This window comes from Rhinatrema bivittatum, chromosome 1 (assembly GCF_901001135.1).
Source record: "Rhinatrema bivittatum chromosome 1, aRhiBiv1.1, whole genome shotgun sequence".
NCBI lineage: Eukaryota > Metazoa > Chordata > Amphibia > Gymnophiona > Rhinatrematidae > Rhinatrema > Rhinatrema bivittatum.
Window position 1 is genome coordinate 233120180 of NC_042615.1, and position 13468 is coordinate 233133647.

The following is a 13468-nucleotide window of genomic DNA, read 5'->3' on the forward strand; positions in this document are numbered from 1 at the left end:
TTGTACAGATGGATTCATGAAGTTTTAAAAATACTATCTTAATTCTCCACAGACCCCTATACATATGTATATGGAGCCATGTGGAGATATTTGAAAGTTATCCTTCCTGTGCATAAAATTATGTATTTTCATTTTTGGCAGTTTTAACATGGGTCTCTCATTGGGTAAACTGTTTCATTTTTGTTGTTACATAAGGAATATTTGGACAAACCTAGAGATGATCAGGAGTTCATAGTCATTCATTCAGTTATCCCCAGAGGCCAGAAATCAGTTGCTGGAACAAGCCAAAACCCCCTGCAGATTTCTGCCTGTCTCTGCAGATTCACTGAAAATCTCAATGGGTTTCACAGGGTGGATTGGCCTATTGAGGCTAGGGGCAATGGAGCATGCCCAACCAATCACATAATTAGTATTGACTGCAGCAGCCCCAAACCTGCAGAGCTGCTGTGACCAGCACTGAGCCTCCAGCTGCTCTTTTTGATAGTGGGAGCCTCCTACTAGGCTCTGCCCATTGACTGCTCCACAACAGTAGTGGCTCCCTAGTCCTTCTCCTACTGCTCTTTTGGCACTCCAACCCAACCCCTACCTTCACCTGCCTCCCCTCAACGGTTCTGGTTTTGCCCCTGCCTGAGGGAGGCTTCCCATGGCTGCCATACTACCATCTCCATGCTCCATGCCTTTTGCTCCTCTGCTGCAGGCCTCCTTATCCTAAGGCCTCAACAAAAAAAAAACAAAAAAAAAAAACCCCAAAAAAACTGAAGGGTATCGAGTCTTGTAGCCTGCCCCTTCCTACCTCAATGGACACTTCCTCCCACCATGACAGGAAGACAATCAGCTCACCAAGACCCTGTTATCTTGGGTTTTTGCCTGCATCCCCCTAACCACCAATGTGAGTAAAAACGTTTCTTGAAAAAAGTTAATTACAGGCAGCTACTGCCCCTTCTGCATTTTTTTTGGGGGGGAAGGGTGGTGAGGAAGTAAATGTATGGGAGTTTGCAAGTCAGTGAAAATCTGTGAGTCAGTGAGCATATGAATGAGTGTAACTGTATGTGAGTGAAAGTACTGACAGCATTTCTGTATGTGTGTCAGTCAGCGTGTGAGAAAGTTTGTCAGTGAGCATTTGTGTGTGTGCGTATCAGTGAGCATGTGAAAAAGTGGGTATGTATCAGTGAGTGTGTGAGGAAGTGTGTGTAACAGCATTTGTGTGTGTATGTGTGTCAGTGTGTGACAGTGAACTTGTGAGAAAGTGAGTGTCAGTGTGAGTGTGAGTCACTGAGCTTCTGAGAGTGTGTATGTGTGAGTCAGTATGTGACCAAGTATTTGAGTGAGTGTGTGTCTGTGAACATGTAAGAAAGTGTGTGGGTGTCAGTGAGCGTGTGAGAGCGTGTGTGTAACTTATGCGTGGGTATCAGTGAGCATGTGAAAGTGTGTGTCACTCAGTGTGTGTTTGTGTATGTGTGTGTGTGTGTTTATGAGGTAGAGAATATGTGTAAATGAGAGTGAGAGGAGAAAGTCTTTATATACACCCCACCCCCAACATTCAGAGGATGTTTGGAATCAAAAGCTCCTAAGTATGGAAAGCAGGGGATATTTTACCTTATTGATTTAATTGTTGGGTGTCTGATGTATCTGCTGTTTTGAAATATTTTATTAGTGTCTGGGAAATTTTTAAAAAATGATGTGAATTTTTAATTATTGGATATTCTATTCATCAAATGTTTTGAAATACAAATTCTTTTTAATTATTATAATTCTTATACTTCTTGATTTTATTTGTTCTTTTATGAGGAATGATAATGTTTCTGATTTTCCATTGTTGTAATGTATACAGAGTTTGATGTAGTTTTCAGTTCATTTTTTGTCTGCATATTTCTGTTTATACTTTATGCTCTTTTTGTTTTGATTATGGTGAGGGTCTGTCAGTGTTCTGCAAGTGTAACTGAGGAAAGGGATTCTGCTAGTGTGTAGTTTCTGTATAGGGATCTTTAGTAGCTTAACTTGTTCTGTTTTCCTAATAGGAGATGAATTGGTGTTTTAGGACCTGGTGTTATATATTTAATGCTACCTTTCCATATATAAGGTTATTACTGTGTGAGTGCTGGCAGTTAATGCTATTTTGGAATGGGAGGTTTGCAAAATTGTAATTTAGTTTACGTAAGACTTTCCAAGGGCCAATTTCACACCCAGCATGTGTAACAATAGGTCTAATAGAATATGGGTTCCAAATGTCTTTTTTGCAGGGTTTTCTGGTTGGCACCACAGAAGTGCATATAAATATAATAAACATGTTGTTGTAAAGGAAAATGAGTTCTTACCTGTTAATTTTCATTCTGTAGTACCACGGATCAGTCCAGACTGTGGGGTTGAGCCTCCTTTCCAGCAGGTGGAGACAGACCAAAACTGAAAGGATATCCTATATGAGGACAGAGCCTCTCCTATACCCTTCAGTATAACCACTGTCAAAGCAGAAAACAACACAACCAGAGTAGGATCAAGCAAGTGACCATAAAGCTCAATGGAGCAACTGTAAAACAATGACTGAAACATGTTATGCCTTAACTGCTCTTGCATATCTTGGTACTTCAACAACCAAGGCTTCTGGTGTATTTGCTCAGTATTTTTGCACCAAAATGATGTCTTAAAATCTGCAACCTGCAAGAACAAGCTTCGAGAGGACAGAAAGAGAGACAAACAGGGAAGGGCGTCTGGTCTGATCCGTGGTACTACAGGCACGAAAATTAACAGGTAAGAACTAATTTTCCTTTCCCTGTACGTACCCGGATCAGTCCAGACCGTGGGATGTACCAAAGCTTCCCTAAACCGGGTGGGATCGAGACAGTCCCGCTCGAAGCACCTGGAGCCAAAAAGTGGAGCCTGCACATCCAGGCGGTAGTGTCGATCAAAGTATACAAGGACGTCCAAGTGGCGGCACAGCAAAACTGCTACGGAGAGACCGATTGAACGTTCGCCCAGGAAGTAGCACAAGAACGCAGTGAATAAGAACATAAGAGCATAAGAACCTGCCATACTGGGTCAGACCAAGGGTCCATCAAGCCCAGCATCCTCTTTCCAACAGTGGCCATTAGGCTCCCTCTACGGCCGAGGGCCTCTTCTTCTTCTGCCTCTGGGTGAGATGGGCTCCCCCAGCAGCCTCATGCCTTCACCACCTCTTCCTCTGCTGCTGGGAGGGATGGGTTCCCTCAGCGGCTGCTGGGCCCTTTTCTTGCCTGGACGGGATGGGAGCCCCTGCCAGGGTGCCCCCTACAGCCTGGTGCCCGGGAGCCTTGGTCTCACTATGCCACTGCTTCAATCCTTCAGAAATGACTTGATCCTTTTATTTTATCACTTACACGTAATCCATAGCAGAAATAAATTTACATGGCAGGAGATCTCTGCGGGCATTGGGGTACATAAGTATTTATATGTGTATCCCTTGGCCAGGCCCTGAAATGCTCACGCCCCATACAGATGTGCATGCTGTGGCATTTATGTTTTTAAAATACGGTTGGTGCACATAAGCATGATGTCTTCGCGCATCCCCTAATTGATGCGCATACTGGGCTTTAAAATTCATTTTAAAGTGCACAAGAGTGTTAGACATATAACCCATGGCTTGCTTTGAAAAAATCCCCTGGGCTGATATTTTTCTACAATCTGTCCCTGCTCCCCAACCAAACTCCCCCCCCCCCCCCCCCCCCGGATATTCCTCGAGACCTATGGCAAAATAATCTGACAATTCTTTCCTGCAGTTTTCTATTTTAAAAAAAAATCCTGTTTTGTTTTGTTTTTTTAACTCCAACAAGGTTGAAATTTGCCTAGCTCAGCTATGGAGTGGACTGTTTTACCCATCCCGAACTGTTATCTGTCTTTGAGGATGATGTACTAACCTGAGCCAAATTTCACACAGTCTGCGTCATGCGCAGAAACAGCAATGTGCACAATATTCAAACGCATGCACTATTTTCCCTTTTAGCATGTGAAGCAGTTTATTTAGTCCAGCTTTTATCTCTGCTAGATTATGATTTATTTTTAAAGACTAAATGAAGCTTTTTATCGTTAAACAATTCAAGCCCTCTTACATCGGAATAAAACCCATTCTTCATTCTCATATATTGAAGATTTTTCTCTATTATTATTCTGCCTGTGTTAATTTTTAATTTAAACCCTTTAGCCAAAGTACAATAGACTTTTGACATATAAATATTAAAAATTAAATCTCCTGAGTTCATTATCTGATAATTAGAGCTAAATAACATCTTAACTGAGTGACAAACCCCACGCAAAGCAAGTCAGTTCCATTTAAGATTCCATTAGAAAAGTGTTGAAGCTAGTATGTAATGGACCATAAAATTTAATTTGGAAGTGATATGACCAAAAATGATGGAATGATACCAGTCACAAAAGGCCGTGTAGTCAGCCCTCATCTTTTCATTTGGCATGATGTTCTTCTATTGATTGTGTAGAATTAAAAAGGAATTACTTAATATTGCACAGAATAACATAGGTAAGGCTTTTTCCTTTCTTCAGCACTACAGTATTTAAAAGTCAGAATTGACCAGTGTAGCTCCTTGTAATTACAAAGATTTCCTTATCTTAGCCTATTTGCTGAAGTCATCCTAAAGAAAGGGTTCTCTAATCCATTGGCTGTCTCATATCTCATTTACATTGGTGGTAATCCCCATCCTATCTCAGCATTTAGGTAATGACTTTGGGATTAAATTGCACTTCTTGCAATTCTTTACTTTCAAATCTCCACAACATATCAGTGAGGCCTAACTGAATAGTCTTGTCAAAGATCTGGCAATGTAGAACTGTGAGTAAGGCCTACTGACTTCAGAGTGAAAAGAACTTTCTTTTATAATAGGGTTTTAGAAAAAAAAAAAAAACCTAGACTCTTACAATGTGTTTTCAATGTCTTTTAGATTGCTATAACAAGATTCATGGATTTTGTTAAATTAAGATTTCTAAGCTCTGCTTTATAGAATTTATATTAAAGCAAGTATTCCAATAGCAGCCTTTAGATTCTTAACCATTTAAGAAAGGAAAACTGAGTGTTTTTTCCCTCTTCTATTTTTCCAGTTAAAGAGTTATACAATTTTAATAAGTTCATAGTTCTGATCAATCTACAGGAAGTACGATATGACAAGCACCCCCCATTAAAAATATACATGCCAAACAATATAAATTCCAAATAGAAAATGAGGCATATATACAATTTGGGTATAACAGCAAATCTTTTCTCCTTAGCAAAATGTTTATGCCTCTCCCTGTTTTATTATTGGTTACCCTGTTCTTGTCTTGATTAGCTCTTGTCCATTTAAAAACATAAGGCTTGAAAACGATAGTGCTCCTTTGTCACTCAGTGATCAAAGAAAAGGCCAAGGATATTCTTTTGCAAACCATTTTATTTATTACACACAGGAAAAAAGCTAGGCAGTGTGCATTCAACCTGGTGTTTCACTAACCGTAAAAAATACTGCAGAATCCACCTTCCTACAAATATATTATTTTATAGCAAATTTGTTTGCTATGCATTCCTTCTGAAATAGTATAGATTCAAGGACCCTACTCAAACTTTTATTTCTGGTACACATATAGCTGGCATATATATTGGAAAAGGCTAAATAGATCAGTGCAATAGGCCAATTTAAATTCCTTCAGAAACACAAATCAGGCTACGCTAAACTACAATTATAACATAGATTGGAACCATTGCTGACTCAAGTAGACTTCCATATGGTACTACAAACCCTCATTTTTTCAAACTCAGACTACTGCAACTCCCTTCTACTCGGAGCACCTAAAGGTCTTATAAGAAAATTACAACTACTATAAAATGCTTCAGCTAGATTCCTAACAGGATCCAGGAAATTTGATCACTTCTCACAATCACTGTTAGTTCTGCACTGACTACCAATACAATCCCAAATCTATTACAAAGTCTTAACATTAATACATTCCTTCCTCCTATTATGCCCGTCGGTCGCAGACGGCTGCGACCACTATTGCTCATCTCCTTCTTTGCTTCTCTGACTCCATGGGGTAGATTGCCAGCCTCTGCCAGCTGCTGACGACCTGCCTGCTGCTCCCAGGTCTCCTGGGTCGGCACAGACGCCGCCGACCGCCATCTTGTCATCGGGGCCCCCTAGGCGCGCGCGCGCACAGGCCACTCATGGCGGGGACCTCAGGGGCGTCCCCTCCGGATGACATCATCCCTCTTGGATATTTAAACCAGCTGGTCCTGCCTATGAACGACTTGGCAAAGAGACCCATCCTTGCTAACTCCGCCTCACTTCCTGAGGACCCTGCGTTCCAGTTCCTGCTTCCCGGCATGGACATCTCAGGAACCCACTCCTCAGGGGTCCTCTCCTTGTCCTGGCTATCCACTCCTTGAAGGGCCTAATGCCTAGAATCTGCCTGCTCCGTTCCCCAGGGCTTCCCTTGAACCAACACTGCTCGTTTGTGAGTACTCTGTGATGCGGACCACTTTCTGCTCTACCAAGGACCTCCCTGGTGTACCCTGCTCTGCGGACCATTACTATCTCTACGGAGGACAACGGACGTACGCGCTCTGTGGCCCTTTACCAACTCTACCAAGGACCTCCTTGGTATACCCCACTCTGCAAGCCATTGCCATCTCTACGGAGGACTCCTTCAGACGTATCCGCTCTGCGGCCCTTTACCAACTCTACCAAGGACCTCCTTGGTGTACCCCGCTCCGCAGGCCATTACCATCTACGCTAAGGACCTCATCTGCGTACCCTGCTCTGTGGACTGCTATCATCTCGGCTGAGGACATTCTTGGTGTACCCCGCTCTGCGGGCCACTACCACCTCTACGGAAGACCTCACTGAAGTACCCTGCTCTATGGACCTTTACCATCTCTTCGGAGGTATTCCCTCTAGGTATTTCCCTATTCCACTGACCCAGTCTCTCTGAGCCTGTGAGCCTAATCTCTGGCACCCCCCATTCCTCGGGTAGTGCTTCTGTCTCTTTAATAAAGAGCCTAATCTCTGGGCACCCCCCATTCCTCGGGTAGTGCTTCTGTCTCTTTAATAAAGACTAGTCTGTTCCTGTGTCTGACGTCAACTGAGACCTTGCCTCCCGACAGTGAGGCTCACTGGGCTCCTCCCTGTGAGTGGAACCACCTCTCACTTTGGCCCAGGGCCCACTTACCAACTAATCATAACAGAATCCTAACACCTCCATTCTGACAACGCTGGCTTGGTAGGGGTGGTGCTACAACCATACATGCCACAGAGATCACTAAGATCTCATAATAAAGGACTACTGTCTGTGCCCTCATTACGGAATACACACCTAACAAAGGGGCCGATGCAATATTATTTGTGGAAAGCGGGCACAGGGGATCTATAAAGAAATGATAAGGGTTATAAAGCTAAATTATTTGGGCAGATGGGCATAGAGGGTCAGACCTTCAGTCTCCTTGTCTTCGCTCCAGCCTTCTTCTGTTTCTTGTTTGCCCGTGCTTGCATCGGCTCACCTCTCACTGCACTCTCGGGGCTCCTCCCAGAGTGGCGTGGTGATCCAAGGGCTCACATCTCCCATCAGAAGCAACCGCGCCTCCATGCTCACAACAGACATATGAACAGCACAGTACACATCAGTGAAGATCTGATGTGATTTGGAATTAGGAAAGGTACACAAAGATGAGATTTCTATATTTCTACAATGTTCTCTCGCCCTAGCTTGATGCATTCTCTACCTGAGTACTGTCATGCTAGGACGAGAGAACATTATAGAAACTCATCTTTGTGTACCTTTCCTAATTCCAAATCAAGTCAAATTTTCACTGATGTGTACTTTGCTGTTCATATGTCTGCCTGTTCATGTAAAACTGGCCCCAAAACCCTGGACCACCATCAAAACCTCACCTTGAGTTACTAGCTGGCCCTCCTATAGTGTTATAAATAGTTGACTACTATGTATGCCTCCCTAGAGGCTCTCGCTCTCTCTCCACTCCATTCCACTCTCCACTGCTCAAAACAGAATTTGCTAAAAGTCCCATTTCATGCATATCACACAGCTATCACAGGCCATAACACCAGGAAAACAGGTGTAGTTATTGCCAACAATAGCACATGTAACACATGCATTGTGCTATCACACATAGCATTACCACATCTCATTTTCATTTAATCCACCCATCCAAATAAAGTTTGCAAATTTGCATATACAACATGCGCTGCGATAAATAACACATGCATTATTGCGTTATCATGGGTGTTAGGGCCCTAACAAATTTTGATGAATGACCCTGTTAGATTATAAGCCCTCTGGGGATAAGGAAATATCTACAGTATGTGCTGAAAAAGCATAATATAAACAAAATAAATCAAAATAAAAAAATATCCTACTAACTAATAGGGTCATTTATCAAATTGCATTGTGGGTCTAACGCACATTAGGCACACAATAAATGTCACAACACAAGCTGACATGCAAATTTTAAATTGAGTATGAAGATGGGAGGAATTAATGCAAATTAGGGTCTCCTAGCACAATTTGTATGGATTTAATGCACAATAGCACGGGATTTAATAACAATACCTCTTTTTTGTGGCAGAGGTGCCATTAGCGCACTTCATGGCTATTATTACGCGCTATAAAATGAGGCCTTCTATCAGACACACCTACCAATCCGTCCTGGGCCAATAAAAACACCTTTTCTTACCTGGCTTGTCTTCCTAAAATTACTATGTTTGAGGCACGTTTACTGCATTGGGATTCTTGGAGCAGACAACAACAAGAAGAACAACAATTGCAGCAACGAGCAAGAAAGGTTCCAAACCCGCCTAGAGAAGTCCCTGCACCAAAGCCATAGCCACTGGCCCTGCAGGGAGAGTGCCGGGGTCCATGGCACCGCTTGCCACACAGGCGGGCACAGCACAGATACAGGGAGCTCATTTTTCCTCCAAGAACCACATTGCTGGGCATTCCAGAAGAAAACCTGGTTAGAAGGTATCACCTCAGCTCTTAGTCTATCCTGGAATTATATGAAGAAATCGGAGAGGATCTGGATCCGGTCACGGAAAGGTCTCACGTTATACCAGGCCTCACCAAACTTTGGTGCACCCTGCATTTCATGGCATCTGGCTCCTTCCAAACGACAGTTGGTGTCATCAGAGGAATGTTCCAAATCTTTTTTTTCCCCGCTGCCTGAGCCAGATCACACAGATATACATGACCACATTAAATAATCGCTACATAGCATTCCCTCATGACAAGCAGGACTTGATGGAATTGAGGAGAGGCTTTTATGCCATTGCCAACTTTCCAAATGTTCTGGGAACTATCGACTGCACTCACATAGCCATCATCCTACCCCATCGCAGGGAAGGGATCTGAGTGCGGGAAGGGCCACTCTCTGTAACTAATACATGTTAGTTATCATGAATGCCTTAGGCTGATATCTGTCATGTAGACAACATTCTGTGAGGAGTAATGACAGAAGACACCATTTGCAGGAAGGGGCAAGCTTGGCACAGACATCATTGACGGTTGATCAAAACTGTCCGGAAACATCACCATTGGGACTGGGTAGGTAACCTAAGTGCTGGAGATAGTCCAAATAATGACAGGCTACATATGTGGATTTGTGTGAGTGACATGCTATGTTAGTCTCTGTCTATATTGGTATCTGGGGGGTGATGTAGGGCTTGTGGTTCCCTTCTTTACCACAACAATGCATACACCAGAGCATGCACTGTGTGTGCACACATTTAGCACACATTGGTCTGTGACACAAGCAAGCCTGTGCTTTCACTCTTTATGATGGATGCCTCTGTTATGTGTATGTGTAGGATAGGAAGCAAACAGCATCACGCTTTGTAACCTAATATTCCACCTTGGCCTGACACTGTTTACTAATTGAATTGAAGGGGAGGGGTGATGAAAAATGGCAGTATGTGAATGCAGATTTCCTGGAGCACTTTGCCAGATGAGTGCATATCTGCTTGTAGTGTACATCGCCCCCCCCCCGTCCCTGATACCTGATGCTCTTCCACCCAGGAAATAGAGTGGGCCTATTTCTACTAGTATTTGTGAGGGTGCCTGTTTGGAAGATATTCAGCTGGTAGAGAGGATGTGTCTGTTTTTGGTGGGGTGGGTGGAGTTTAGATGATGTCCACTGAATTTGGGGAAGCAGGGATGTAAGGAAGTGGCAGCTACTATCAGGCTCTTCTGATAAAACGGTGGGAGGAGTATTCTGTGCCATCATAACCCCTGTATTGGCCAATGTAACCCCTATATTTAGAAAGGGATCCAGGGATGATTGGGGAAACTATAGACTGGTGATCCTGAATTCAGTGCCGGTAAAAATTGTGGAAACTGTTATAAAGAATACAATTACAAAACATTTAGATAGACATGGTTTGATGGGACACAGCCAACATGGATTTACTCATAAATCTCCTACATTTTTTTGAAGGAGTGAAAAAATATGGGCAAAGGTGAACCAGTAGATGTAGTGTATTTGAATTTTCAGAAGGCGTTCGACAAAGTCCCATATGAGAGGCTTCAAAGAAAACTAAAACGTCATGGGATAGGAGGCGATGTTCTTTTGTGGATTGCAAGCCAGTTAAAAGACAGGAAACAGCGATTATGATTAAATGGTCAGTTTTCACAGTGGGAAAAGGTAAACACTGACTGCCTCAGGGATCTGTACTTGGACCGGTACTTTTAATATATTTATAAATGATCTGGAAAGGGGTAAGACGAGTGAGGTGATCAAATTTGCGGATGACACAAAACTATGCAGAGTAAATAAATCTCAAACAGATTGTAATGACTTGCAGGAGGACTTTGCAAGGCTGGAAGATTGGGCTTCCAAATGGCAGATTAAATTTAACGTGGACAAGTGCAAAGTAATGCATATAGGCAAAAACAACCCTTGCTGTAGTTACACAATGTTAGATTCTATCTTAGGAGTTACCATCCAGGAAAGAGATCTAGGCATCATAGTGGATAATAAATTGAAATCATCGGCTCAGTGTACTGTGGCAATCAAAAAGTGAACAAAATGTTAGGAATTGTTAGGAAGGGAATGTCAAATAAAACGGAGGATGTCATAATGCCTCTGTTTTGCTCCATGGTGAGATCGCACCTTGAATACTGTGGGCAAGTCTGATCACCACATGTCAAAAAGGATATAGCTGCACTAGAGAAAGTGCAGAGAAGGGCAACCAAAATGATAAGGGGCAAGGAATATCTGCCCTATGAGTACAGATTAAAGAAGTTAGGGCTGTTCAGTTTGGAGAAGAGAAGACTGAGGGGGGATATGATAGAAGTCTATAAAATCATGAAAGGACTTGAACAAGTTAATGTAACTCAATCATTTACTCTTTTAGATACTAGAAGGACCAGGGAACACTCCATGAAGTTAGCAAGTAGCTCATTTAAAACAAATCAAAGAAAATTCTTTTTTACTCAGCACAAAATTAATCTCTGGAATTTATTGCCAGAGGATATGGTTACAGCAGTTAGTGTAACTGGGTTTAAAAAAGGTTTGGATAAGTTCCTAGAGGAAAAAATCCATAAACTGCTATTACGGTAATTAATAAGCAATAGTAGTATGTGATTTATCTAATGTTTAGGTACTTGCCAGGTACTTATGACTTGGATTGCCCACTATTGGAAACAGGATACTGGGCTTGATGGACCCTTGGTCTGACCCAGAATGGCAAATCTTATGTTCTTATGTGTTGATGATAGCTGGGAGCGGGGGATGGCTGGAGCCCTGCCAGCACCTCTATGAGGGGTTATGTTTTTAGAGACACTTCCCAATGTCTGCACTTATCTGCGTAACCTATCCTAGTAAGTAGACCTAGAAATTGCCACACAAAGCCCCCTTCACTTGTGTCTTTCTCTTCCATTTGTACACATTGCCTGATTAGGCATGCAAATGATCCACCCTGGGTAGCAGCATAAGCTAGGGTCACTTAGCTCCAGCAGATTATAGGGGACAGGTTCAGCTACTAACAGGAGCCACATTACTTGTCCACTACATAGTCTCATGATTATGAACCTCTGTCTACCTGCAGCCTTCTCTAACACCATGTCAGCTGCTGTGTGCCAACTGAGGAGGAGTGAGGGAGTTGAGTATGTTAGAAAATACCCACAGGCCAAGGGCAGACAGCTAGGAGGCCTGCTTTTGGTTGAGAGAAGGCAGACTTGCAAAGGCTGGCTGCCATCCATGTACTGGCCTGGATTGTGGATCTGTATAATAACAGTTAGCTAGGGATGATCAAATGATCCTTAGCTAACAGCTAACGTGCACAGAGTGGAGAAGAAGTGTCCGCATCCCCGGTGTCAGTCTTCATGTGACCGGAATCATCTCCAGTTGGACTTCCCTAAAGTGCAGCACGGACTCTGTTCTCTACTCTGTGCACGTCCCGCTCTCCGCGTGGTCTGCGACCAGCCTTCCAGGTGGTGTAGGGCGCGCAGCGGGACAGGGTAGTCCATGACCAGTCCACGCTGGGCTGTGTAGGGCGCCCTGAGGGACAGCACTCTCCCAAGTCTTCGAATGTCTCCCCTCATTCAAATCTTCAAGAGTATCATCTTGTCCAAGTCTCCAAGAGTTTCGACTTGTCCAAGTCTCCATGTCTTCGAGAGTCTCGTCTCGTCTCGTCCAGTCCAGGAGTTCTCTTCTCGTCCAAGTTCCAGGAGTCCTTGTTCCCCTATGTACTCTGACTCTTTGACTCTCACGGGTCCGGAATCTCCTACACCTGTACCTTGCCTCAGAATTTCCAGCCCCCTGTCCTCTCTAGTACGTGTTGGTTCAACAGAGGGTTGAACCACATCCTCCTCCTCCTCCTGTGTTCTTGCTCCGCCCATGCCTGTACTTGCTCACCTCCCTTGGGGTGTGTCTTGGGGCTCCTCCCTGAGCCACCTCAGGGCCCAAGGGCTCACTCTCTCTCAGGAGCAAGCGATCGCAACTCTACACCCTTCCCAGGATTCACTGGGCTGGTTCGCAACAAGCATCATGGCTCTTGGCCATGCCATAGCTTGACCCTTGGGGGAGGCATATTTTTTTTGGGGGGGGGGCCTTTGCCTGTGGCATCTATTGGGTCAGAGACTACTGTGGGGCATGGATTCCTGGGATGCTGAGGAAGACAAAGTTAAAGGCTCCAGCATGCATTGGAAAATGAGGGTTAAGACATTGGTCAGGTTGTTCATTGATATTGCCACTGTGGTGAGAGCTTGTGTGTAGGCTGCTCTCCGGTCATGCAGGGCCTACGTCTGACTGTTGACAGTCCTTCTCAGCTGCACTAGCTCTGCCTATATGTGGTGGAGGTGTACACCATGCTTGCTTTCTAGCCAGTCCAGCTGCTCGTGCATCAAAGGCTCTGCTGGTGTTGGAGCTGGTGCTGTGCTAGGTGGGGTCGGAGCTGCTGTTTGGGCCTCCAAACATGGCAATATGGGGCTGGTGGGCTGCTCTGGCTTGGTG